The sequence below is a fragment of the Somniosus microcephalus genome, chromosome 9 (genome assembly GCF_052327205.1).
Source record: "Somniosus microcephalus isolate GS21.2 chromosome 9, FLI_Smic_1.0, whole genome shotgun sequence".
In the NCBI taxonomy this organism is placed as follows: Eukaryota; Metazoa; Chordata; class Chondrichthyes; order Squaliformes; family Somniosidae; genus Somniosus; species Somniosus microcephalus.
This window is the reverse complement of record NC_140995.1, coordinates 106095932-106119215: the sequence shown is the minus strand read 5'-3', so window position 1 is coordinate 106119215 and position 23284 is coordinate 106095932. Positions and strand designations below refer to the sequence as shown.

The following is a 23284-nucleotide window of genomic DNA, read 5'->3' as shown; positions in this document are numbered from 1 at the left end:
GGGTAATTAAATTCCGCAATAGACCGTATGTACTCGCGCCCATCAGATTTAATAATACCGACGCCCTCTTTCCATCGGCCACTTCATTCGCCTTGCAGTATACTTCAATTCTTTCCACATACGTGGTCCAGTCTTCTACCTCATTGTCGAAAGCAGTGATACTGCCACTTTTCGGCATCTTGGGTGATTTAAAATGGCGCCTCCCGCGCTTTTGCTTCTTCCCCAATGGAATAAAATGGCACGTCCCGCGCTTTTGCTTCTTCCCCAACGGGATAAAATGGCGCCTCCCGCGCTTTTGCTTCTTCCCCTTGCTGCCACGCTGCTCCTAGCGTTCTACAGGGTAATGGCAGCGACCCGCAGCTTCGGCACGTCTCGCTTTCCTTCCCCCCGTTTATTTTCTCTCCGCTGCCCTGTTCTTGAGCACCGACCGCGCCCTGTGCGCTCCACCCTCTCTCTCTCGTTTTCTTTTCCCGGCGACGCTGCGTGGCCCATTTTGTACAGCCGCTCGATCGAGCTTGAGCCCGCCACAGTCCGGAAGGGTCAGTGTGCTACCTGCTACCAGCACGATTTGCTGGAACACCTTAACTGGGGAGCCAAGCACAGCTCTCCACAGTCTCTCCCGCAATTCTCCGAACACCGATGAATTCTTTGGGCGGTTGCCCTCGGTCGACGCCCGTTGTTCAGACTACGACCTTCCAGAACCCTCCTCTCAGGGCGAGATCCCCGTGAGATGATGCCACACTGCAGGTGAGTTCGAACTTACTCATCGCCACTGTAAAGTCCGCGCCTCAATAATACATAGACTTCGGGAGAACAGTTTAACAGGTACTTTACTGAACAGGAGGCAACGTCAGACTGAAATACAGAAGCCTGCTAGGGCCTTTTATACAGGGGTGGTCACTGCCGGTACTGCAGTCTAAAACCAGTTATTCCCTTAAAGGTACATACACCCTGGATCCAGGAGGTAGGTATAAAGCATATTGTGTGAAACCCGTCCACAGGCAGTTAATACAAAATGGAGGTGAAAAAAAAGGCTTCTAGCCTCATTACCATATTTAAATTAAGATACCGTCCTCTGGCGGCGGGTTGGCTACCCATCCCCGTTAAAACTGTAAGTGGACAGGTCGGAGGCGGGATCAGGTCAGGAATCCGATTTTTAACAATTTAACTGCCCCCATGCTCCAAACCCACCCTGTTTTTTAGGGGAAAATTCTGGCCATGAGAGGTGAAAGAAAGATTGGATTAAGAGAGAGGGAAAAAAAGAGACAGAAAGGAAAAAGAAGAAAAAAATTAAAAATTTGACATTTTTTAAATCTCTAACAATTTCCTACATTCAAGATTGAGACTCAACATTTTACATTGTTCTCATTCTGAGCCGGAGCGATTGATTAGCATTGCATTAACAATTATCATGTTGTTAAAAGGGTACTTACATTATTAATTATGAGCCCCAACATTCTGTGGCTAGTTTAATGTGCAAATCCAGCAGGTTCTTAAAAATAACGAGGAGGCTAAGGGTGAGATGCCCTTTGTGCGAGGCAAATGGCGGAGCGGCGTAAATCGACCAGCAAATTCTGAAGATTCGCAACTCACGGCATATCTCTTCATTCCCTGAACTTGCTGGCCAATTTGCACATTAATAACAATGGGCGTTGTGACCAGTTTGGCTGAATGGTTTGTTTCTGTGCTATAAATTCTATGAAATTTTATGAAATGTAATCTAATTGAATGGCAGAACAGGCTCGAGGGACTGAATGGCTTACTCCTAGCCAGCAATGATTCTGAGAGTTGTCATTGCTGGAATTTTTTACATTTTACTCAGGTTGCACAGTGGAAGACAGTTTTCTTTTCTTAATTTTTTTTACATACCAAATCAGTTATTTTAAAATTCCACAATGTTCTAAGTCCTCACTTCTGTTGCTGAGGAGGGAATATCACAGGCTGCTTTCCAGACCCCAAAAGAATGCTACAGCAACTTGGAAATGATAATTTGTTCCTTTCTCTCCCCTCCCTCTAGCACCCTGTACAGAGGTACTGTACTGCAATTTTCAGCTACCGTATTTTTGGTGCAATGTGCACTTCTACTGTATAACTCATCATTTTATTTGTGAAGGTAATTTTGTCCATGAATTGCAGGTGAAGCCACACTGTTAAGAAGATTAAGTTTCTTTAAGCATTCTGAAAAGGCATCTGTTGACTGTGTCAAGTACTTTTGTTGAAGCTATCATATGAATTTGTCCAAAAGGAAGTGAACACTCAGACAAATGGCACTTTCATCATCTGAGTCAAGCAGCAGTTGGCTGTAACTACATCAGTGACACAAATAGAACCATATCATTCTTTAACTGAACTAATGTAAGGACTTTGGAAAAGAAAAGCACATTAAAGCTATGAAGAGACAATGTTATTCACCCACTCAAGGAGGCAAATTTGTTGACAACAGGCTAAGAAGCTTTTTGCACAGGTTTTTATTAAAGTAGTCCATCTATTTATATTCATTCATGTTCTCATTAGTTAAGCATCATGACAAAGGTTTGATGACCATAAAATCTGGTGTATAAGTGCATCTTCCATATATAGCTTTATACTTTTTATCCAGTTTTCTCTCTTCTGTATATGTGTCAGCAAGGTAGTCTATCTGGGGTTGTGGGGGGCAGTGGCAGGAATCACAGCTTAGCCCAATCTGTCCTCACCCGATAAACTACACACAGGCATTTTGCAGGAGGACTCACTTTGTGCCAACCGAGAGCAAGTGCCTTGGCTGATTTTTTCCTATGAGCACTGGGGCCAATTGGATTGTCCTTGCTTCTCTCACAGCTGATTTAAATGAGCTCAGCATTGACCAAGGGTCAGCCTTCCTGCTCTGTATGTCTCAGTACTAAACAGAGCATGCATTCACCCACTACTCCATTGGTGCTCTCATATACTGTTTCACGTTGTTCAAATATTTATGTGGTGATTAACAAGCAAAGTTTCTTAAAACCAATAATAAACCTTTACTAGTGAATTTCCACTTGTAAAATGGATGTGTACAAGTACAGACGGGAAGTCTTAATGGTGTTCAACACTCATTTTGGCCAATCTAGCCACAGAAAAAGCTGATCGGCTGGTGGGCGGTGGGCAGAGCATATTGATAAGGCAATTGGTTGAAGGGACAGTGGTCTCTGGTTCTGCAATCTGACTGGTCAAAGTGATTCTATAACATTAGATCACCTAGAAACGTGCACATAAAAACAAGACTTTTATACATAAATTGCTTTGGAAAGGACTAAATGGACTGCAGATAAAATTCAAGGGTGTCAGCAGTTACATCCAATTGTGAGGGCAGAAAAATCACTCTTGACTGAATAATGGAATATACAGTGCAGTGCAAGATGCCTCATTCAAAAACACTTGTGTGCGCTACTTGGACACAGGAAAAATTAATACAGTCTATCAAACTTTATTGAAGAATGCATTACTTTTTATGTACTTTTTTTTAATGCTAATCAAGATCAGGAATGTTCACGCCAAGTTTGGCACCCATATTACCATAAAGCATTTTCAGATCAAGTATAGAACCGACAGATGAATGGTAAAGCCCCAGATGTTCCTTAAATCCAACTTCAGAAGAGCATCCCTACTGCATGAATATGAATTTTTCCACTTCCTGCATCCTTTTCGTAAGACTTTTGACCTAATGTTTCATATAGTCCGCCTGAAGAAGCTGAGAGCTATGGAGTAAATGGACAAATCTTTTATTTCATCAAGGATGGGTACTCCAGCTCCAAGATCCATGTAAGAGCAGAGAGACTCACTGAGCCAATTTCCCTTGAAGACGAGTGAGGGAAGTTTTTCCACCATTATCCAACCTATTAAACTTCTTTGTTATGATACAATGAATAACACTGTAAGGGGCAGCCTTGAACTGTCTGTTCTGGGCATTTTTGCAAAACTGCAGCATTCTTTTTTGCAGATAATACTGTGTTGTTGGTAGACTCACCTAAGGATCCAGTGTGCATTCTGCTCAACATCTTGAACAATGGACCAACCAATGGGATATCATGGTGGATGCCTCAAGTATGGTATTATTAATTTGCATCTCAAAAGAATTACACCAACTTGCGCCTTAGGGCTTTGAGTCTCATGCAGGCACATCAGGCACATCTCGCACATCAGGCATGTCCCTTTGCCAATGCCCTCAAATGAGGAGCCAGGTTAAATAGTTTGTGAAGAGTAGTTCTGGTACACAGCACTGGATTTAGACGTGTAGAACATCAAGGTGGCTGCCACAACGCAAGCTACTCTTGTATGTATTTCCACCATTCTGAAGGCACTGTCCATTCTATGGCAAATGGAAAAAATCAGACTTTTGACCGACATCTGCTGGAGGGCATTACCCAAGACCGGATATAAGAACACATTTTCATATAAACAAAGCTTAATGCCTAAACTGATTGGGTTGCAAACCTGCTGTCCACATAGTGAGGGCTCAAACCCAAGCTTGACACTAGTAGAATGATTGTCCTTCTTGGCGATGGAAGGTTAGAATCAAGTCAACCATCTGTTGCAGACTCAATAAACCGATACCTTAACCAAGCAGGTCTGCTGCACTTCTTGCCACTGCTGAAACTGACCAGCTAGTCTAGCTCAGCAATGCAAACTTGGAGGTGGCAGGGAAGACCTGTCACTGGGAGATGAGATTTTTCCCACTGAGCTTCAGATAACCCTACAAACCAATCTATCTATATATATAAATCGGTCCTTCTGTCTGTCCTTCTGTCTATCTGTCTGTCTGTCTGCAGGTGTGCGTCTGGGCGGCTATGCGCTCGAAAGTTACAGGGCGTACCTACGCGTGCGTTACGTCGAAAGAAAGCTTACCTTTCCAAAACGGTTTTAAGCGCATTTACGTTTCGGCCAGGCTAAAATCGCGCCCGCGGTATCTGAAAAACCTTAACGTTCCGCTCATTAGCCTCTCATTATCCGCTCATTAGCGACAGAGTGACCTCGAGCTCAACCAATCGTACGCCGGGTTGCTGGCGTGTGCCGCCGGGCCAATCGGTGCGTGTGTGGGCGGGCCTTATCGTTCTGAACCGAGGTGAGTCGCCGCCATCTTGATTCCAAACTTTTCCTTTCTTTTTCCCGCTTTCTGCGTCTTTAAAAAAAACGTTGCTTTTAAAACACATATTGTTTTTAAAAAAAATGATTTAGAAAGTTATTAACTTATCTAATCTCATTAATTTTCCTATCTTTCCCCGTTTTTCCAGGTAGGCCTCGAAGCCTCGGCATCTCCTCCGCACCCACGCCCGAGCTAGGCACCTCCTGGCCCCACTCGAAGGCTGCAGGGGCGGGCCTCAGCCCAGCGCCGCGACCTTACTAAAGGGTGCGCCCGCAGCAGGAGCAGCTGAGACGCGGCGTCTCTCTCTCTATTCCCCGCTCGGCTCGGGCGGGGGGGCGGGGCTATCGGGAGTGCTGATCTCGGGCGGGGCTTAGGGTTACCCCGGCAACCGGGCCCGCCGGCCGTCTCAGCCGCAATCGGCAATCTTCAAGACAGCTCGGGAGGGCGGGGCCATGTCAGTGCGTGGGGCGGCACGGAGCTCCGCGGGCTCGGAGAGAGGGGCTCTCGGGAGTGTGGGGCGGAGCGGCTGGGGCTTCGAGAGCGGGGCTCTCGGGAGTGCGGGGCGGGGCGATCTTCAAGACAGCTCGGGAGGGCGGGGCCATGTCAGTGCGTGGGGCAGCACGGAGCTCCGCGGGCTCGGAGAGCGGGGCTCTCGGGAGTGCGGGGCGGGGCGGCTGGGGCTTCGAGAGCGGGGCTCTCAGGAGTGCGGGGCGGGGCGGGGCGGCGCGGCAGGGTTACCCCGGCAACCGGTCGTGGCTGTGGCCGTCTCTCAGCCTCAAGCCCTCCCCGCCTCTTCCCCTCCCCCCCTCTCCCCTCCCCCTTCCCCCCCGCACCCCCTTCCCCCCCGCCACCCCCTTCCACCACCCCTTCCTTCCCCCCGCCCCCCCACCCTCCCTTCCCCGCCCTCCCTTCCCTCCCTTCCCCTTCCCTCCCTTACCCCCCTTCCCCCCCGCCCTCCCTTCCCCCCCTCCCTCCCTTCCCCCTCCCTTCCCCCCTCCCTCCCTTCCCCCCCGCCCTCCCTTCCCCCCTCCCTCCCTTCCCGCCCCGCCCTCCCTTTTCCCCCCGCCCTCCCTTCTCCCTTCCCCCCCCGCCCTCCCTTCCACCCATCTCTCTCTCTCTTCCCCCCGTCGCTCTCTCTCTACCCCCCAGTCGCTCTCGCTCTTCCCCCCCAGTCGCGCTCTCTCTCTCTCTCTCCCCCCCCCCCACCCCCAGTCGCTCTCTCTCTCTTTCTCTTCCAACAACAACATGCCCTCGAAAAAGCCTCGGCACCGCTGGGCACTCCAGCTAGTCTATATATATAAATTGGTCCTTCTGTCTGTCCTTCTGCCTGTCCTTCTGTCTGTCTGCACGTGTGCGTCTGGGCGGCTATGCGCTCGAAAGTTACAGGGCGTACCTACGCGTGCGTTACGTCGAAAGAAAGCTTACCTTTCCAAAACGGTTTTAAGCGTATTTACGTTTCGGCCGGGCTAAAATCGCGCCCGCGGTATCCGAAAAACCTTAACGTTCCGCTCATTAGCATCTCATTATCCGCTCATTAGCGACAGAGTGACCTCGAGCTCGACCAATCGTATGCCGGGTTGCTGGCGTGTGCCGCCGGGCCAATCGGTGCGTGTGTGGGCGGGCCTTAACATTCTGAACCGAGGTGAGTAGCCGCCATCTTGCTTCCATTCTTTTTCCTGCTTTCTGCGTCTTTCTTTTCAAATATACATTTCCAGCAAAATAAAATTGAATTTATTAAATTGTTTTAAAATAAATCACTCATTTGTAAATATTTTATCTAACCTGAAGATTCTTTTTCCTACCTTTCCCCGTTTTTTTCTTAGGCCTGAAAGCCTGGGCCTTTCTTGCCCAGCCAGGGCCTAGCTAGGTAATTGGGCTGCTGCTAAGCTCCTCACACCCCGCCCCCCCCCCCCCGGTGTCACGTTACCCGGGGCAACGACGTCAGCCACAAGGGTCAGGGTGCGCGCGCAGCAGGAGCAGGTGAGACTCTGTTCCGCGCTCAGCTCGGGCGGGGGGGGGCGGGGCTCTCGAGAGTGCGGATCTCGGCCTTGGTGAGCGGGAAGGGTTACCCCGGCAACGGGAGTGCGGGGCGGCTGGGGCTTGGAGAGCGGGGCTCTCGGGAGTGCGGGGCGGGCTCGGAGAGCGGGGCGGCTGGGGCTTCGAGAGCGGGGCTCTCGAGAGTGCGGGGCAGGGCGGCGCAGCAGGGTTACCCCGGCAACCGGGCGTGGCCGTCTCTCAGCCTCAAGCCCTCCCTTCCTCCCTCCCCCCCTTCCCCTTCCTTCCCCTGCCCCCCTCCCCCGCCCTCCCTTCCCCCGCCCCCCCTCCCGCCCCTCCCCCCTCCCCCGTCCTCCCTTCCCCCCTCCCCTGCCCTCCCTTCCCCCCGCCCCACCCCTCCCCCGCCGCCCTCCCCGCCGCTCCCCCCCGCCGCCCTCCCCGCCGCTCCCTCTCCGCCCCACTCCCCCCTCCCTTCCCCCTCCCCCCTCCCTTCCCCCTCCCCCCGCTCCCCTCCCTTCCCCCCCGCCCCGCCCTCCCCCCCGCCCTAACCCGCGCCCTCTCTTCCCCCCCGCCCTCTCTTCCCCCCACCCGCGCTCTCTCTCTCTTCCCCCCAGTCACTCTCTCTCTTCCCCCCCAGTCGTGCGCTCTCTCTCTCTCTCCCCCCCCCCCCCCACACAGTCGCGCTCTCTCTCTCTCTTCCAACAACAACATGCCCTCGAAAAAGCCTCGGCACCGCCGGGCACTTCAGCTAGTATCTATATATATAAAGCGGCTCTTCTGTCTGTCTGTCTGTCTGTCCGCCTGGTCTCTATACGTTTGGAAGTTACAGAGCGTACCGACGCGCGCGTCGCCTCAAAAGAAAGCTTGCGATTCCGGACCGGTCATAGGCGTATTTACGTTTCGGCCGGACAAAAATCCCGCCCGCGGTATCCCAAAAACGTTCAGCGTTCCGCTCATTAGCATCTCATTAGCGACCGTGTGACGTCGAGGTCTTCCTACAGTTGAGTGTCGAGTGACTCGACGATTGACCAATCCTACGCTTCGGTGACCTGACCGGTCGACCAATCGGTGCGTGTGTGGGCGGGCCTTATCCTTCTGAACCGAGGTGAGTGGCCGCCATCTTGATTTTCCACGATTTTTTCCCCCACACTTTCTGTGTGTTAGGGAACTAAGGTAAATATTTCAATTATGTGTTAGGCAATTAATTAACAATTTATTTGAGTTTTATATTGTGTTTAGCAACCCCCCCCCCCCTCCTCCTCACCCTCGCGCAGGGGGGACTCGGGGCCTGAAGCTGAAAAAATTTCTCTCTCTCTCTCTCTTTCTTCCCTCTCTCTCTCTCCTTCTCCTCTTCCCTCTCTCTCCTTCTCCTCTTCCCTCTCTCCTCTTCCCTCTCTGTCTCTCTCTACTTCCCCCTCTCAGGTGTCGCGGACGGAGCGCGGGCGCGCCGCCCGAAGTTTCCCGCTCGCTAACGGCTTTGCCGGCTCCCGCGGGCCGCTCGCACTGACCGCGCATGCGCCGCCCGCACTCACCGCGCATGCACCGCCCACACTCACCGCGCATGCGCTGCCCGCCCGCCCGCAGCGGCCGTCCATCAGCCGCGTGATACGCGGGGGACCTCAGCAACGGCACCGGACCTCAGGCGCTAGGCAGGGGGAGGGGCTGGAGAGAGGGACAGAGGGGAGTGGGGGAGGGGAGGGGTGGGGGGGGGAGAGGGAGACAGGGAGGGGAGGGAGGGAGACGGGGAGGGGAGGGGAGGGAGGGAGAGAGGGGAGGGGAGGGGAGGGGAGGGAGAGAGGGGAGGGAGGGATAGGACAGGGAGAGGACATGACAGGGAGAGGGGGGACACACAGGGGCAGGGAGACCAAACGCCCCAAAATTGCCCTCGCGCCCCAAAATTGCCCTCGCAACGCGGGGCTGCCCAGCTAGTATATATATAAACGGATACTTCTTTCTGTCTGTCTATCTGTCTGTCCTTCTGTCTGTCCTTCTGTCTGTCCTCGGGTGTGCGTCTGTCCGGCTATGCGCTCAAAAGTTACAGAGTGTACCTACGTGTGCGTTACGTCGAAAGAAAGCTCACCGTTCCAAAACGATGATAAGCGTATTTACGTTTCGGCCGGACGAAAATCGCGCCCGCGGTATCCGAAAAACCTTCAACATTCCGCTCATTAGCATCTCATTATCCGCTCATTAGCGACAGAGTGACCTCGAGGTCGACCAATCGTACGCCGGGTTGCTGGCGCGTGCGGCCTGGCCCTCCTACGGTCGAGTGACGGGACGATTGACCAATCCTACGCTTTGGTGACCTGACGGTCGACCAATCGGTGCGTGTGTGGGCGGGCCTTATCGTTCTGAACCGAGGTGAGCAGCCGCCATCTTGCTTCCATTCTTTTTCCTGCTTTCTGCATCTTTCTTTTCAAATATACATTTCCAGCAAAATAAAATTGCTTTTATTAAATTGTTTTAAAAAAAACTTCATTCATTTGTAAATATTTTCTCTAACCTGAAGATTCTTTTTCCTACCTTTCCCCGTTTTTGTTAGGCCTCAAAGCCTGGGCCTTTCTTGCCCAGCCAGGCCCGAGCTAGGTAATTGTCCCACGGCTTCTGCTAAGCTCCTCACACACCGCACCGCCCCCCCCCCCCGCCCGGTGTCACGTTACCCGGGGCATCGGTGTCAGCCACGAGGGTCACGAGGGTCAGGGTGCGCGCGCAGCAGGAGCAGCTGAGACGCGGCGTCTTTCTCTGTTCCCCGCTCGGCTCGGGTGGGGGGGGGGGGCGGGGCTCTCGGGAGTGCGGATCTCGGGCGGGGCTTGGTGAGCGGGCAGGGTTACCCCGGCAACCGGGTCCGCCGGCCGTCTCTCACAGCCGCAATCGGCGGACTTCAAGCCGGCTCGGCCGGGGCTCGGAGAGCGGGGCTCTCGGGAGTGCGGGGCGGGGCGGCCGGGACTCGGAGAGCGGGGCTCTCGGGAGTGCGGGGCGGGGCGGGGCTCGGAGAGCGGGGCTCTCGGGAGTGCGGGGCGGGGCGGCTGGGGCTCGGAGAGCGGGGCTCTCGGGAGTGCGGGGCTCTCGGGGGGGCGGCGCGGCCGGTGCTCGGGAGGACGGGGGCTCGGAAGGGGGGGGGAAGGGTTACCCCGGCAACCGGGCGTGGCCGTCTCAGCCTCAAGCCGGCTCACGCCTGTTCTCGGGGCTTGGCTCCATTTGCGGCCGCAGGCGACTCGCCCTCTCTCTCTCCTTCCCTCTGTTTCTCTCCCCCTCTCCCCCTCCCCCTTCTCTCCCCCCCTCCCCTTCTCTCCCCCCTCCCCCCTTCTCTCCCCCTCCCCCCTTCTCTCCCCCACTCCCTCCCCCCTCCTCTCCCCCACTCCCTCCCCCCCTCCTCCCCCCCTCCGCCCCTCCTCCTCCCCCCCTCCTACCCCCTGCCCTCCCTCCCCCTCCCTGCCCTCCCTCCCCCTCTCTGCCCTCCCTCCCCCTCCCTGCCCTCCCCGCCTTCTCTTCCCCCCAGTCGCTCTCTCTCTTCCCCCCAGTCGCTCTCTCTCTTCCCCCCAGTCGCTCTCTCTCTTTCCCCCCGTCGCTCTCTCTCTTTCCCCCCAGTCGCTCTCTCTCTTCCCCCCAGTCGCTCTCTCTCTTCCCCCCAGTCGCTCTCTCTCTCTCTTCCAACAACAACATGCCCTCGAAAAAGCCTCGGCACCGCCGGGCACTTCAGCTAGTGCTTAATAGATAAGATTAGACAAACTGTAGGAAGTTTACCAATGTTCAGTGCTGGTACATTTAGTGGTTTTAGCACCACCGTGTTACCACCAGTCAGCCTCCTCTCCAACCGGTCTGCGGCCACTTTTGTGCTGTCAGTTATTCCCCACCCCACCCCCATTCCCCACAGCTACCACCACTATTTATCCCATCCTCTTTATGTTCCAGATTTAAAGCACTTTAGTTAATTTTTCTGCTTCTTAAAATTAATTGGCAGAAACCACAGGCTGGGATTTCGCATTTCGCCAGTATGCACTCCTGCCATAAACCAGGAAGAGAGAGGCAGAAAATTTACCCTTAGGGAGTTCACTGACATACTTAATAAACATAAATTTCCATAAATAAATAAAAATACCTCATAAAATACTTAAAATGTCATAATTTATATAGTTTTCTAAAGTGTGTGCATGTATCTTTAAACCTCAAAAATGGTTCACATGGGAGATTTATAACTATTTTTAACAGCAATAAACAGGCGAGTGATGAAAAAAATCCATTCTCCTTTTCTAACCGTCAGCAAAGAAACCACTTTAACAGGTTCTGCTGATCACAGGTGCTGTCTGCCTAAGCAATTCATAATAGAACACAACAATTGTTAATAACACCAGACTTACCTGAAATAAAGCTTTCAGAATTCAATCTCTAGCTTTTTCCAATGTGTTTTTTGGAAAAGGCAAAAATATAACTCAAGTCACAGGGGATACGGGGACACACCTTTCTACTCTTCCAGTCATGATGATGCATAGAATGCGTGCTCATAAATTCTGCAAAATGCACATGTTCATAATGAACAGATATGATTGAAGGCTCTGGATAACTGTTGTGAGGTAAAAATATCCCATCAAAGCTCAGGCTTTTGCAACAGGCTGAAGCCTTGAAGTAAAGACTTTATGAAAGCAATACTGCATAAATGTTATTATGTAAATGTGAAATATGCAAATTTAAAAAAAAACTATTCAAAACTTATTTTGCACCTTAGAGATTTCAGTTATTGAGAATTTTAAAAAGCATTCTCAGTGATTTGATTAGTCCATCAGCAAACCATGACAAACAACTGCTTATATGCAGTTTTCCCCATTATAAAATGTTTAAATGTGGCTTTTCCATTATAATTACTGGAATGGAAAGTGTTACAGAAAGGAATATTCGTGCATAGCACCATACATCAGATTGTAGAAGGGGGAAAGCAGTCGGGGGAGAGAGAGAGACAGACAGAGAGGCAGACAGATGCACACAGAGACAGACATTGGGTCAGATTTTCCTCTCCATGTAATTCCAGAGTGCACAGGAGGAAAATTAGGTAGGATGCCACTCTGCCAACCCCACACTAACTGCTGCCACTTTCAAGATTTCCTGCTAGAAGCGACTTTGGGCATTCAATACTTTTACCTAAATATGGATGCATATATTAAAATACAACACATTTCCCATCATTTGTGCCAGAGCAACACTGGGCTAGAAACATGTTCTTGACATACAACATTCCTATGGCATGAGAAGGGTAATTTAAAATCTAAATTACAAGATTAATCAACTACACACCTACATCCACAAATTTTGTTCCCAAAGTCCGCAGCAGCAATTTCCCTTCCACCCTGAGGCAGTCACCCAGACACAGGTGGGAATCCCATTGGTAGCCTACCCCCCATATTAAAATAACCTAACGCTGGAAAATTAGCAAGGGTCTAGGGCACGCACAACGGGCAGGGGAAAGTCCTGCTCTTTTGAAGTTGCACCATTGTAGGAGTCAAGAGAAAAATCAGCCTTCTATGTGTCAGTGAAAGAGAGAAAAAGGGAGACACACTGGCGGAGACGTACTGGTTGGGCGCTGCATGGGCGCATTATTGGCAGAGCGTCCACGGTGCCCCACCCAATGCAGCAGTCGGGAGGCCCAATCCATTTTCAGGTTCAATCTCATTAACACTTTCTTAGCGAGCTGCAGGTCCCAAACAGGCGTCCCACTGCAGCTCACCACCAGTTAAGACCTGTTGGGGGTTGGGAGGAGCATAATGGTGGAGAGGGGGAAACGGGTTGGCAGCAGCTTAGAAAATTTTTGTGGGGCTCAGAGGACTACTACTTTCCTTGGTACCACAAAAAACAAAAAACGTACATTTTGGGAGAGGCCTATCAACACCTGGACAGAGTGGGACTGGCATGCTTCATCCACTTCTCCTTAAAAGTTACAATCGGAGCCCAACAACAAGTGTAGGATCCCGATTTGCATATTTAAACAGCCTCCCACTTGTTTTAGGCGGGAATACTGGGCGCTCATTTAAAGTCCTGACTGAAAGCGCAAATGGGTCCACAATGTCACCGCCAGGTTTTCACCTGCCGGACACCCATTTACAGGCAAGAATTGTCAGCCGATAGTTGAAAGTCTCACCCTGTGTGTAAGATAAAGAAAGAGAGAGAGAGGCTGGGAGCAAGCAAGTATGAGGGAGACAGTGTATGAGGGAGGGAGACAAAAGAGAAATAGAGAAAGATATTGTATGGAGAAAGGGAAAGAGAGAGACAAAAAGACTAAAATGTTTAAGAGAGGCAGTGTGCAGGGGATGGAAGGAGATAGAAGAGATATACAGAGAGAAAAGGGAGAAAATGTGAAAGAGACAATTAAATATAATGAATGAAATACATAAATACAGAAAACCATGCATATAGAAAAAGATATGGGGGGGGGGGGGAAGTTTCCGCTAGTCTTGCAGCCAGATTCCAGTGTAATCTGGGCAGAATAATCCCAACCAGCGCAAAAGATTGGGGAATTTAAAGCATAGGTGAGTTGCACCCAGAATCACTTACACTCATATTTTCCACTATCTTTTACGCTGGTTCAAGATTCAATTTGCTCAAATAAGGCCCCGCCCACAAAATAGTCCATGCCCCCAGGTTGAAATTGTGAGATTCCGCCAATTGCGGTCGTATGGCCTACTCTTAATTCTTATGTTCTTATTGCGGTGGACTGGGAAGGCTGTTCAAATTGCAGTTATTTTCTTAGATGAACAGGCACCAGTAGGCACGTTTCAAAAGTTTTCTTCATGTCAAAAAATATTTCATTTACTAAGAAACTGACTAGTGTACAACAATGAAACTATTAAATGGTTCAGTATAGTTTTTTAAGTCATTTTCAGTGATTTTAAATCAGGTTACTCACAGGCGGAGGACTGGACGCCCTTATTAAAAATGCTGATAAATTGATTTTCAGCTGTATTAATAAAAATGCACCAGGTTGCCACTCTTAAATGCATTGAGGAATGGAAAGAAAAGAAACAATTATGTTTGATTATGCTGCCTGATTGCGCTGGCTCATGGAAGATTTGACGTTTGTAATTATGCAAATGAATTTTAGTGGAAACTTGAAGCGTAACCTAACCAGCACAATTTCAAGCGCATTTTGGCGCAATTACCCGATTGCACTCAAAGCGGAAACTCTACCCCACAACCTATGTTACAGATAAACATACAGAAGCAAGAGGACAGAATGAAGGAGGGACATACTCAAAAGGAGAGAGAGAGATAGTTGGAGACAAATACAATTTTAATCAGCGGTATGTTTTGAAATGCTTGTGTTCTGTCTCTCTCAGCCCGCCTAACATTGAAGAAAATCTCTAGCTGGTTACTGAAACAGCTGTCCATACAGTTGGCAAGCGATCAGCTTACCCGCATTCTTAAAATTACAGTTTGAATTAAATTGCTTTAAGAGGAGCATGTCAACTGTACGAGCAGCTATTACAATAACCAGCTGTAAGCATTGCTCACTCTTGGGTAGATTGAGAGAGGCAGGACACCAGCTCTTTAAAACATACTGCCGATTAAAATGAAAGATTCATGGTATTATCTCCCATCATAAAAGTGCATCCTCAAACTTACAGTGAGCAGTGCCATGGGAGATCAGTTAGTTTGAAGTCCTGTATCTAGTGCATGTCCGCCACACACCACATGCAAAACAGTCTTTAAAAAAACAGAGAAAGAAAGTCAATCATTAATCTAGAGCTGGAAATTTACAAGCAATTATAACCACCCTTTGATCAGCTTCTGCAATTTTTAAGTAGCTATAATTTTCAGAATGTTCCTAATTCCCAAATAAGGCCCCGCCCACAAAACAATCCACGCCCCCAGGTTGAAACAGTGACATTCCGTCAATTGGGGTCGTATGGCCTACTCCTGCTCCTGGTTTTAGAAGCACAGGCCAGGTTATCAGCTAAGCATCATAACCGTACTCCAGACTCCAGATTCCCTGTTAGCAATGCTAAAGGAGAATAGCTAGAAATGCAAAATGTTTACAAAATATGTAGGGAGGATCTCAGAAAACTCCCACAACCCTTCCAGAAAGATGCGACATCCCTGCTCAGTAGTTCAATGCAACATTGTTTATCTGAACACTGCATATTGAAACTATGCAGTAATATAAATGTGATACACATACCAAAATAGTGCACTGGGTGTAACTGCCCCACTGCTGTTTTTAGCAAAAGTTTAGGAATAATCAATTATCTTCCAGAGCCTTAAATGCATTTTTTCAAAACCAAGGAATGAGTGCTTCATGCATGAAGATAAGCACCTGTAAAATAGGTGTGCAGTATTTGTGTTGTGTTACATAGCTCAAATTTTGGCACATTCAAATATTTTCCAACTCCTGAATGGTTTGAATAACTGATTTTGTCTTGTAATTTATTGTAAAGTTCAATAAGCTATACACTTACAAAGTAAAAATTATAAGCTAAGCCAACACTCACAATATGTTATGCTAATGCAGTAGATAGATCCAGTTTGGAAATAATCTCATTAGTTTTTGGGTAAAGCATGTTACCTCTATATAAAGAAATTTGGCATGTCTTGAAACATGTTTTTATAATCAATGGTCAATGTTTATTCCATGAATATACTACAAAACATTTTTCCTTAATTAAAATAATCAGATTTCAGTTGGTTAAATTATTTACTGCTGCACATAATTTAATGTTAGCGTCAGATTTCAAGGAGGCTAAACTTTCAAGAGTGAGGGAGTATTTGCAGAAGGTTTATTGGGGATGCTGCTAGAAAGGAACAACTGTAATACAGAAGAAAATTTGATTTATTTCAAATCTATACAAATGGACAGGGAAACTATATGGGGTTGATTTTAACTCAGGTGCGGGCAATTGTCGGGTTCCCCGAATTTCGTGTTTCCCACACAAATCTAAATGGATGTGTGAGATTGATGCAATTTTAACTCAACTGGCCAATTGATTTCCAACATGTGGGAACCCTTGGCAAACGAGTATTTCCATTCAGAATGTTGCATAATATGACATCATCATTGCTGCTGCATTTAAGGTCTGCAACAAGCCTTGCTTCTTCTGCAGGCTGCCAACCTTTTGGCATTTGATGGCACAGGAACCTACAGGAACAATGGCCAGCGGGAGGCCAAGATCATCTTCTAATTTTGATGAGGCATCACTGCAGGCATTGTTGGATGGGGCTAGGGCCCACAGGGAGGTCCTGTTCCCTTCTTCAGGGAGGAAGAGGCCTCCCAGTCAGACCAAGGCTGTGTGGCTACAGGTGGCTGGGGAAGTCAACTCCTTGGGGCTCAAACGGTGCACCTGGATGCAGTGCAGGAGAAGATTCCATGACCTTCATCGCACTGGAAAAGTAAGTATGAAGTTTCCATCACCTCAATCTGATCCCCATTGCCCTTCCTCACCAGCACTCAGCTTTAGCAATCTCTTCCGCCACATCCCACTTGACACTCACATCCATGCACCCTTAGCCATTCCCTCTCTCTCTATGCTCACATTCACATAACTATTCAACCATGCAGCCCTCACACTCCTTCTCACTCTGATGCTTTGAACACAACTGACAACACACAGGGAGGGCCCTTGGTCTTGCAACTTCACTCCATCTTTGTCTCCTTCTAAGTATCAATGCTATGCAATCTCTACACTCACTCCCTCATTCTCACTCAACCTCCACTTGTCTCCCTCATTGCAGGAAAAGAGAGCTCACAACAGGAGAGAGCGAGCCAGGACAGGAGGAGGGCCACCCTCATTAGCCCAGCTCACCCCCTGGGAGGATACCGTCCTGGAGATTGTCGGGGATGATACAGATGTGGACGTTGGGGAAGGACAGACAGGTGCATCCCCGCAAGCTGGTGACAGAATAGTTTTCCATCTCTCTCACTGACATTGCATGAGTCGCTGATAATGATTCTGAAGCTACATCATATGGACTTATGATCATCTGCAAAATGCAATGTGCATGTAACCTTGGCATCACATCTCTAACTTTTTCCTTGACTCCCCCACAGGACCATCGAGAGCCCCCGTCCCCACTGTGCAGGGGGAAGAGCCTGAGATTCCAGACTCCTCAGAGGAATCTGCAACCTCTGAGGGTGCACCGTCAGCAGAAATATGTGCATCCAGCACCAGCGCAGGCACTCACACCTCGGGCGGACCTTCGGGACAGAGTAGTGTTGTCACCTGGTGTATCACAGCTCACAAGTGAACATCAGCAGATTGTGGAGACAGGGACAGCAGTGGAGAGTCCTCGTCAGAGGGCGCAGGACTCTACCAGCTCGGCTCAGCTGCATGTCGACCCTCTGCTTCTGGGTCCATCACATGAGCAGAGCCTTTGTGGAATCATTGGTGCATGAACGCATCACCATGGAAAAGATGGCAACCTCCATGGAGGAGGTTAGTCCCCAGGGTATGGAAAACATGGTGAGTGTTCAGAATAGAATGACATCTCTTGAGGAGTGATGGGCATCTATTGAACAGAGAAACCAGACCTTCATGGAAGTCCTTCTGAGTAGGACTGCCAGTGCAGATACGGGTCCCCATGGCCCCCTGATGTGCAGCAAGCTGCTCGCAAGCCACTTCCAGGCGCTGGCCCCTTCTGGCCTGTGCAGCTTCAGGTGGGTGAGCAGCAGGGAAATAAATGGCTCCCATGCTTCTGGTACATGCCCCCAATGAGGAAGCGCTGAGTGAAGGTGGCGAGCGGGGTTTCCCAGGAGGTCACACTGGAGATGTGTGTGAGGCTCCAATCTTCCACAGGTGTGGTTAAGCCTGGTAAAAGTTGCCCCAGGCCTGAAACAACAAAGTCCTGCCACCTGCAAATGATGACTGATCAAATCTCCTCTTTAATGGTTGACCTGCAGCTGATAGTCAGCAAGCCAATAGTGCTCACGCCAGGTTTCACAGGCGTGATCCCCACCAGGCGTGTTTTACGTGGGAAAAGGGTTAAAAATGCAAGGGCCTGTTAAAATGGCATTATAAAGGCCAATTATTGCTGATTAAGCATCTTAAAGACCAGTCCCGCCTGTTGGAGGTGGGACTGATTCGGGACCATCAGACACGCCTGGGTTGAAATGGCTCAGGGTCGGGAACCAGGCGGGGGGGTCCCGACCCCCAGTTTTTGCAATTTTAACCCCCCACATGCCTCAAAGCCCGCCTCACGGCTGAGTTAAAATTGTCCCCTATATGTTCCTTGGATAACAAAAGAGAGTACATGGTAAAGTGAAGCTCGAATGGCTATTTAGCAAGTTTTGTGCACAAAATATCCTCAAAAAGATATTTTACCGAATGTAAAGAAATTAACTGTCAAGAAAGTAGAGACAGGTATAAGATACAATTGAGGTTAACAAAATCTGCTATTACAGCAGTAGGAAAGAGGCAGTGGCAGTAAGATCTTTTCAATTATATCAGCAGAGTGATAATCATAGAATCATAGAAAGTTACAGCATGAAAAGAGGCCATTTCGGCCCATCGTGTCCACGCCGGCCAACAAAGAGCTATCCAGCCTAATCCCACTTCCCAGCTCTTGGTCCGTAGCCCTGCAGGTTAGAGCATCCCAAGTGCACATCCAAGTACTTTTTAAATGTGGTTAGGGTTCCTGCCTCTACCACCCTTTCAGACAGTGAGTTCCAGACCCCCACAACCCTCTGGGTGAAGAAATTTCCCCTCAAATCCCCTCTAAACCTTCCCCAATTACTTTAAATCTGTGCCCCCTGGTTTTTGATCCCTCTGCTAAGGGAAATAGGTCCTTTCTATCAACTTTATCTATGTCCCTCATAATTTTATACACCTCAATAAGCCTCCTCTGTTCCAAGGAAAACAGACCCAGCCTATCCAGTCTTTCCTCATAGCTAAGATTCTCTACTCCCGGCAACATCCTTGTAAATCTCCTCTGTACCCTCTCTAGTGCAATCACATCTTTCATGTAATGTGGTGACCAGAACTGCATGCAGTACTCTAGCTGAGGCCTAACTAGTGTTGAAGCATAACCCCCTTGCTCTTGTATTCTATGCCACGGCATTCCGTATGCCTTCTTAACCACCTTATCTACTTGGCCTGCTACCGTCAGGGATCTGTGGACATGCACTCCAAGGTCCCATTGTTCCTCTACACTACTCAGTGTCCTACCATTTAATGTGTATTCCCTTTCCTTGTTAGCCTCCCCAAATGCATTACCTCACACTTCTTCGGATTGAATTCTATTTGCCACTGTTCTGCCCACCTGACCAATTTATTGATATCTTCCTGCAGTCTACCGCTTCCTTCTTCAGTATCAACCACACAGTCGATTTTAGTATCATCTGCAAACTTCTTAATCATACCCCCATGACTTGATGACATTCATCCTAGAGTGTGGGAATGCATTATGAGAGTCCTTAGCTTATATATTTAAGACTTTATTTTGGTCTGGGATTATTCTGATAAAAGACTTTTTTTGAGAGATTTTGCAGACCAAGATAGGATTGGGAACCAAGATGTGGCTGAGTTGCTAACTGGATACTTCACGATTGAAGATGATGCTAAATTTCCAGTGGTGATGGTTAACGGTGTTCTCAAAATTAAATCCTTGAAAGTTAATCTGAAAATGATCCTGGCAAGGATTATGACTCATAAGGCTGATAGGCCTGTGGGACTTGATGACATTCATCCTAGAGTGTGGGAATGCATTATGAGAGTCATTAGCTTATATATTTAAGACTTTATTTTGGTCTGGGATTATTCCGACAGATTGGAGCGAGGTCCATGTTGTGCCAATATTTAAGAAGGGGAGTATGACACATTCTGGGAATGATAGGTCAGATAGCTTGACTTCAGTAATATGTTGGAAGGTGTTATTAGAGGATGTGCTGTATGGCTGCTAGGAAAATGTGACAGTTATTAGAGAATTCCAGGATGGCTTTTGGAAATGGAGGTCCTGTCTCGCTAGCCGAGTGAATTCTTTGAAGACATGATGAAGTTGGTGAATGATGGTAGCCCAACTGACATTGCATAACTTTATTTCTAGAAAGTCTTCAGTAAAGTGCCGCATAGTAGGCTATCATGTAAGGTCTGGTCGTATGGGTTTGGTGAGTAAATCTTAAATTGGGTAGTGAATCGGTTACATTCTGATAGGCAGAGGGTAGTAACTAACAGAAGTAGCTCTGCCTGGAGCCTAGTCACAAGTGGAGTCCTGCAGTGATCAGTATTGGGACTCTTGTTCTTCATCATCTTTATCAATGATTTGAATGAATGCATTAAGGAAACAATTCTCAAGTTTGCCATGACACAAAAATGTGTGCAGGAGTTAGAAATCTAGATGGAATAGGTTACAGGCTGATTTACATGCATTGGAAGAATGGGTCCGTGTTTGGCAGATGACCTTCAATATAGTAAAAAAAAGTGTGATGCACTGGGTCTGTGAAATTCCAGGCATGTGTATGCCATGCAGAGCTACCCACTAAAGGTTGCAGAGTAGAGAGATCTGAGGTCACAGTAATAAAACACTACAATTCCACAACCAGTGTTGTGAGGCCAAAGGGAAAGTAAACAGAATGTCATGGTGTATTGCTTGGACAGTTCAATGCAAAACTAGAAATACAATATTAAGTTATATATCTTGGAATGGCTGCTTTTAGAATATTGCATCCAGTTATGACCTACTTTCGTGGCATGAAATTTAAAGATCTTGAAGGGCCAGAGAAGGACAACCAGAATGATAGGGCTCTTAGCTCTCAGGATTGGCTCAAGTAATTGGAGCTTCTTTCATTGGAGAAGTGTAGATTTCAAGGAGATATGATTGAAGTTTTTAAAATGATGAAGGGAAAAGATTCTGTCTGGGTGGATGTTATTGGAGGTAGATAGAGATGCGAGAACTAGGGAGTATGAATTTGAAATATGACAGAGTTAGTTAAATGCTGGGAAGTATTTATTTTCACAGAGAGCCATTAACCTTTGGAACAGATGACCAAAAAGAGTGGCAAGAATGAGTCCACTGCAGTCCATCAATAGGGGAGCTGGATGAGTTCCTGAGGCCGGAATTTTGCCTAGCTGGGCGGGTCCAGTGTGGGTGGTGTCCGTGGTGGGTCGTGACCCTGCGGCTGGCTCCATCCCGCTGTTGAAAATGAACTTACCTTAATAGGGCCTATTAAGCACACCCAGCGCGTTACCCGGCCCAATTAGATGGAGCAGGTCTGGTGACGTCATTCATGACACGTTGTCACCAGGATTTTTAAAGGGACCATGGTCACATTAGATTTGAAGATTAATCTAACATAGTGCTGTCAGTGCACTACAGCATTGGAGTGCTGCAAACACTGACAATGACTGCACAGAACCAGAGGGCTGCACCCAGGTTATCCAATGACTTGGAGGGAGTCAGAGCACACATGGAGGTCCTCTTCCTTTCCGATGGGTGGAAGAGCCCTCCCCAGGAGGCCAAGACAGCCTGGTTGCAAATTGCAGAGGAGGTCACAAGCAGGGACGTGGTCAGGAGGACCTTGGTGCAGTGCCACAATCATTTCAATGATCTCATTAGATCAGGAAACATTAGTACAAAGCCACACTCACCCTCATCCTGCTGTTCCTCACATCACATCTGCATCACTCTGCCTTTCCCAACCCTACTCCTGCACATCCTTACTCACACCAACACACCTTGCACCTCCACCCATCCCTCGCTCTCTATCTACATTATCACATCCCCATCTCACTAGCCACCCCTCACACTCACCCTAGTGTAGTCACCCACTTGGGTGTTTTATCCAATATTTATGTAAAGTTTCTGTTAATGTGGGGTTGGATTTTGCCAGCCCTGGGGAGGCGGGTTTGGAGGTGGGACTGCCGGGAAAATGGCAGAATTTGGGGGCGGGTGCCCAACCCGCCCCCAACCCACCACCATGCCACCTTGCCAGGAGGTGGGTAGCCGTCCCGCGCCGGGTCCCGTCTCCTTGGAGGCGGGAAGGTATTACAGCCATTTAACTGCCTGTTAACAGGTAGTTAACAGGCAGAAAATAGGATTATCCCCATTTTGCCCACACAAGTGCGGGCTTCCCGAAGGCTCCGAAATTCGCCAGGGTCACCGAGGCAAGTAGTGGGTCTGCGGGGGTCTGCGGGGTCCAAAAGTGTGCTGTGGAGGTGAGTGATGGGTGCAAGTGTGGAGAGGTAAGTATCTGAGGTAAGTGCAAAGTGTTAGAAAAAGTTTACTTATCTTTGTTTCTTCCTGCAGGCTTCAGTCGGTGGGTATGCAGAGAGTCTCGCACCTCCGCAGTAGAGATGACGGACGCCCGTTGCATTCTCCAATTCAGCAACCATCTAATTTCTACAAAAGAAAGAGGTTTGATGAGGTCTTGAATTCAAGAACTCATCAAACTACAGAGAATGTCTGTGTTTGACAGCTTCATGAGCTGTCAAACGATGACAATTCATCTGTCAAAAATGTTGTAACCGGCTTTCCCTTAATTGGCCTGCTAAGCCTGCTAGGCGGACTTAACAAGGTCAATCAAGGGAAAATAGCGTGGGTTAGCCAGAAGTTGATGGAGGCGGGACTGAAACCCGACAAGTGGGAGTCCCACCTTCAAAAGCTCCCCATTGGCAAAATCCAGCCCCTTGTGTCAAACATAAAAATCCTTATTTTCAACACTTTTCAGTCTTGGAAGTGGCTTAGTGAGTTGCAGTGAATGGTGAGACATAACGGTAATCCCCCGCAATGGTGATGAGTGTGAAAGGAATGGCTTGGTCATTGTAGGGATGTTTTATGGTGTTGATGTGGGATGATGCCAACCTGGCGCATCATGTGGCAGCCATCTGGGTGTACAGCGCAAAGTTAACTAAATCTGGTATGATGAGGCCATCCCTCGCCTCCCAGGCAGCAATGTGCTCGGGTGCTGGTGCCCTCTGCAGCATCAAATGATTGTGGAGAAGGTTGGTGTTGTTGTTGGTGCTGCTGGTGTGCCTGGTGCTGTTTGTGTTGGGGCTGATCATGGTCCGATTCTGAGGACCACGTTGAGACAGTATAAAGAACACCTATGTTGATGGAATATATGACAGGTGAAGTACAGATGACAGATGCATTCTGTCAATAGTGAGAGAGTTCTTCCAATGAGGTGAGACTGGATGGAGTCTTTTCTGGAAAGACTTGCAGCTTTCAGAATCTGTGCTGGAAATGGACTGAGCTTCTGCCTGAGGAAAGTGATCATTTGTC

General features: G+C 48.8%; 1 protein-coding gene across 1 annotated transcript in view; it reads right to left on the bottom strand.

Annotated features, from left to right (window-relative positions):
• The window catches only part of LOC147112573 (exostosin-1-like), a 903087-nt gene that overhangs the window by 736700 nt on the left and 143103 nt on the right, over window positions 1-23284 (bottom strand). The window lies entirely within an intron of this gene.